Genomic DNA, 5,801 nt, shown 5'->3' with positions numbered 1-5,801 from the left:
GTCTGTGCTTAGACAGCTACTAAGGAAGCTCCACAGCCTGATGGGCTGCTTGGTGTCTCTTTGGTTCCCAGCTGTGTCACAGTCTGCTCCCATCAGGAATGGCTAAACAATGCCAAGGTCAGTACAGGATGACAGGGAATAGTATACTGCAGTCAAGCGAATAAAGCCAAAACTGTCCCAAAGAATGGATTTTTTATTGTGTTTGGTTATCTTTAGAAGATAAATGGACTGCAGCACACTTCATACTGTAAACATAACTTTGACTGGCCTTACTCCAATAGCAGCTGAACAAATATTTTTAACGTGGAAATCTCCTCCTCCCTCTTTCCCAGCTGGACAGACCACATATTTGTATAACTCCCTGTCTGTTCTTACATGTGATGTGGTTGTCCAGTGGAAGGAAGCTCCCAGAAATTAAGGAATTCATACATGTTATTTACTTTTTCAGCAGCCTGAGAACCAAGTTGTGCCTTTCTAGAAGTAGGCCCAGAAAATACACAGTCCCAATTCCCCAGGTTAAGAGCTGCAGCTCTTACCTAAATCAGCAGGGTATCAGCAGCTAAAGGAGCTCAAAGAAGGAGGCTGAACAGGAGATGTACACATAAAATGCAGGCAGGCTCTGCACAGGAATATTATGTGAGCATTCTGAAAACAGTGAAGATTTGCTCTATTTAGTGCTTGTGGTAATTGTGTAGTTTTGACAGTACTAAAAAAACAACCCTTAAATTGTTATAACAGTTTCCCAAACATTTTACTAGTCCTGAAAAACTACTTTTAAGAGCAAATCCAGAAATTGTTTATAAACTGAAGGTTAACTGTAAGACTAGACCACTGCTTCAGCAGCAGTACTAGAGGAAACACTGAACTGGAAGAACTGCAGAAATACATTACATGCAATTGGAGAAAAACAGAGCTGGGAAAAAATTGTACCATCTCTTGAAGATTCAGGATTGGAAACTCCACAACTTGCAGAGTTTCAAGTATGCTGTAATATGAATTTAGCTAATGCTTGTCTTCTCGAGCAAGATTACATGTTATTTCCATCTCCTTTTACACAGGCAGGTATGGTTAGCATATCACCTCAGTCTCTAAATGTCCTGAATTCTTCCACTAATTTCACAGAATTACAGAATAGATAAGGTTGGAAGGGACCCCTGAAGTCACTTAGTCCAACCTCCTTGCTCAAGCAGGGTTCCCTAGAGTGCTTTACTCAGCACTTCCTAGAGCTCTGACTGCAGCTGTTACACTGTTCTGGCTTCTCTCTGGTTATCACTGCTGCTCAAGACAGACACAAAGGAAAAATTGGACTCAAGTCTCAATTTTTTTCAATTTCAAAGAGAACAGCATCCTGTATGATTCAACTAATGAAGCATGCATGCTACAGATCCCATTTCCATTTATTTTTTCACATTTACCTATATTTTCTCTTTGTTATGCTATGACCTCACAATTACTTTCTACAACAGTGGATATTTGGTTGTGCTTAAATGTATAGCCTTGCATTGATTGTCACCTTATTTTTTTCTGGACTACTTCATCAGTTTGTCACAGTGTGCTGTTGGCAATAGACATACTGACATTTCAGACAGGACATATTTTCCCCCACTTTCTTCCAAGGACACAGAACTTACTCAATCAAACTGCTCTCTGCCACCTCCTTCACTTCCTGACAAACAGCTTTTGAACCACTTGGTTAACTCCATCTGAGTATGACGAAAGAGAAAGGTCCCAAAGTTTGACTTCAGCAGGTGGGCAGAGGCCTGGGCCTGTCTGGGCTCCCCAAGGTCTTCGGCAGAGCTCAGGCCCGGTAGGCGCTGTTTGTGCTGTCAGCGGCTCCATCTTTCCCCCGGAACGCTCACAGGACCCGCGCACATGTGGCATTCCCAGGATGGGAGCCCAGGCTCGGCTCTGCACTGTGGCATTCCCAGGATGGGAGCCCGGGCTCTGCTCTGTGGCACTGCCGGGATCGCAGCCCGGGCTCGGCTCTGTGGCATTCCCAGGATGGGAGCCCAGGCTCGGCTCTGCACTGTGGCATTCCCAGGATGGGAGCCCGGGCTCTGCTCTGTGGCACTCCCGGGATGGGAGCCCGGGCTCTGCTCTGTGGCACTGCCGGGATCGCAGCCCAGGCTCGGCTCTGTGGCACTGCCGGGATCGCAGCCCGGGCCCTGCTCTGTGGCACTGCCGGGATCGCAGCCCGGGCCCTGCTCTGCTCTGTGACACTCCCGGGATCGCAGCCCGGGCTCTGCTCTGTGGCGATCCCGGGATCGCAGCCCGGGCCCTGCCTGCTCTGTGGCACTGCCGGGATCGCAGTCCGGGCTCTGCTCTGTGCCATTCCCGGGATCGCAGCCCGGGCCCTGCCTGCTCTGTGGCACTGCCGGGATCGCAGCCCGGGCTCTGCTCTGTGGCACTGCCGGGATCGCAGCCCGGGCCCTGCTCTGCTCTGTGGCACTGCCGGGATCGCAGCCCGGGCCCTGCTCTGCTCTGTGGCACTGCCGGGATCGCAGCCCGGGCCCTGCTCTGCTCTGTGGCACTGCCGGGATCGCAGCCCGGGCCCTGCTCTGCTCTGTGGCACTGCCGGGATCGCAGCCCGGGCCCTGCTCTGCTCTGTGGCACTGCCGGGATCGCAGCCCGGGCTCTGCTCTGTGACACTCCCGGGATCGCAGCCCGGGCTCTGCTCTGTGGCGATCCCGGGATCGCAGCCCGGGCTCTGCTCTGTGGCGCTCCCGGGATCGCAGCCCGGGCCCTGCTCTGTGACACTCCCGGGATCGCAGCCCGGGCTCTGCTCTGTGGCGATCCCGGGATCGCAGCCCGGGCTCTGCTCTGTGGCACTGCCGGGATCGCAGCCCAGGCTCGGCTCTGTGGCACTGCCGGGATCGCAGCCCGGGCTCTGCTCTGTGGCGATCCCGGGATCGCAGCCCGGGCCCTGCCTGCTCTGTGGCACTGCCGGGATCGCAGTCCGGGCTCTGCTCTGTGCCATTCCCGGGATCGCAGCCCGGGCCCTGCCTGCTCTGTGGCACTGCCGGGATCGCAGCCCGGGCTCTGCTCTGTGGCACTGCCGGGATCGCAGCCCGGGCCCTGCTCTGCTCTGTGGCACTGCCGGGATCGCAGCCCGGGCCCTGCTCTGCTCTGCGGCACTGCCGGGATCGCAGCCCGGGCCCTGCTCTGCTCTGTGGCACTGCCGGGATCGCAGCCCGGGCCCTGCTCTGCTCTGTGGCACTGCCGGGATCGCAGCCCGGGCTCTGCTCTGTGACACTCCCGGGATCGCAGCCCGGGCTCTGCTCTGTGGCGATCCCGGGATCGCAGCCCGGGCTCTGCTCTGTGGCGATCCCGGGATCGCAGCCCGGGCCCTGCTCTGCTCTGTGGCACTGCCGGGATCGCAGCCCGGGCTCTGCTCTGTGGCGATCCCGGGATCGCAGCCCGGGCTCTGCTCTGCTCTGTGGCACTGCCGGGATCGCAGCCCGGGCTCTGCTCTGCTCTGTGGCGATCCCGGGATCGCAGCCCGGGCTTTGCCCTGCCCATACCCCAGGGGAGGGGCAGCGCTGCACAAGACAGGGTAGCAGCTACAGCTACTGCAGCTGGCACGGGCCGAGGACACGGGCAGAGATAAAAACCCCCGTTTCACTGGTGGTGCTGCTCAAGGCAGGACTCGCCCTCAGACTCGAGTCCAGTGGCACTGGGATGAGGATATCCTGTTAATATTGTCTCCCTCCCTCCTGACATGAACAATGACTTACCGTGAAAAAGCTGGGATGTTTTTGAGCCACTCTTTAACGTGTATTTTGCTGTTGTGTGTGAGGGTTTTTTTGCTCTTAATGGATTATGCTTAGATATCTACTATACCTTGTCTTTCCCTTTTCTGTCAAAGGAAGGGACTCAGATTTTCTAAATGTAAATAACTTCCATTTTATACAAAGGATTAAGAACTCTTAACTCTGCATGTGTGAAAACAGATTGCTCCATCACCCTATACTAAGAGTAAAAAGCTCACAGTTGCATGCTTCCCTTGTGACCACAAGGGAAATAAAGTTTAACTAGAAAGAAATATTGACCCACACAAGGGCAAGCTGAAGTATTTGAAAAAGCATTATTGAGCAGCATGTACTTTGTCCATACTCCCTGCAAGCCTTTAAGCAAATATCTTTGTTCAGTTTTTTCTGCCCTTCAGAGGGGCAAAATAGTCTTTTTAAAAGCAGAAGCTAAAGGCATAGTCTTATTCCAGAAATAAAATACTTTTAATTATACCATGCAGTTAAAGCACCCATAACCAGGAAAAAGAATGTGAAACTACAGAGGGAAAGACAAAAAAATTAATATTACTCTTACTACTAACTTCTCTAGTACTAAGTTCTAGAATGCAGAGTACAGCACAATATATTCCTGGAGAACCTGAATGTAGGCCAGCCTTGAGGCAGATAGAAAGGCATTACCACCTCCAGAGTGCTAGATTCAGAAAAGCTACACCCACTAGTTGCATTCTTCCCTAGCAGAAGCAGTCTTTACTCTGATTCCTAGGACATCCACCATGTACTTCACATAAACAAATATGGAAGTGACTGCAGTATTTTAAAATTACTTCATATAAACTTACTTACTCCTTTGGAATTTCTGAGTTAAGTTTTCTCACCAAAGAAACAGTTTAAAGTGAAGGGTCTGAGTTAATGGTTTTTCCTTTAAGAAGATTCAACTTTCATACCCATTACCAGTGCTCACTTTATGAAAATGTGTTTGAAAACAAAAGCAGTTAAATATTTCAGAGGAAAAGAACATGATACAGAATATATAACATACCTTGCCCTCCACAGGCAGGGCTGGTATCTCAACTACTTGGTAAGCCAAGTAGTGCAAAAAGCAAACAAACAGGGGGAAGTGTCTCCAATCATTTTACCTTTGGTTGCTGAACAGTGATTTCCCCTGGGGCTTAAAAAAATGTGAAACTTAGCAAAATGTTTACTACTGAGTAAAAAAAAAAAACAAAAAAAAAAAAAGAAAAAAAAGCAGTGAAACCATCAAATAGTAAACTGTGAAAGGACTTCTTCAGTTTAAAGAAGTTTTACCTATTAAATACACAGTATCATTCACAAATCTTTTTCTCTGTAATTTTATATTTACAGAGGTGGATATGTGTTCTAAGTCAGTATTCTAACATTTGTCTTAATTTGTAAGTCGCAGCGAAAATGGCAAACATTAGCAACTGGGGACAGACCATAAAGGTTTGTTTCTAAGAAACATAGTTCAAAGAGGCATCAGTTTAGAGAGCTCCTGGTGAACCAATGCAACATCCTTTTAAAGATCGATCATTTGTGCAAACATATCCTAAATACACAAAGCCAGAAGCAGTCCTGTATGAAACATTCTGGGTTTAGCATTGAAAAGTACTTGACTACTAAACCTTGACCACTCCTGTCCCCAGAGCTCTCACCTACAGGCTGCTGCTTCAGAAGGCCATCACCTCAAATTCAGTATGGTAAAGATCCATGGCAAAGTAAAATAATTTGCTTTCTGTTGCTCAGCAGGCCAAGACAAAAAACTCTTCTATTGCCAATGCAAGATCCAGGCTGAGGTTTCAAGACTTTCAAGACTGTTGTGTATTAACTTAGCACTGCGGATGGTAAATTAAAATCAATTCACCAAAGAGTAACAAGATCACTGAAAGATCTTGACATTTGTTACTTGCTTCCTCCTCAATGCTCTTTGTTTGTGCTCCATGGCAGTTACAACCCATCATATAAAAAAGCTTTCTGCACAGGATCCATGCTAAGTGTAGCATACCCAGATACTCACAAACTGAAAAATACAGGACA

This window comes from Lonchura striata, chromosome 7, assembly GCF_050655825.1.
Source record: "Lonchura striata isolate lonStrDom1 chromosome 7, ASM5065582v1, whole genome shotgun sequence".
NCBI lineage: Eukaryota > Metazoa > Chordata > Aves > Passeriformes > Estrildidae > Lonchura > Lonchura striata.
Note: the sequence above shows the minus strand (reverse complement) of the source record.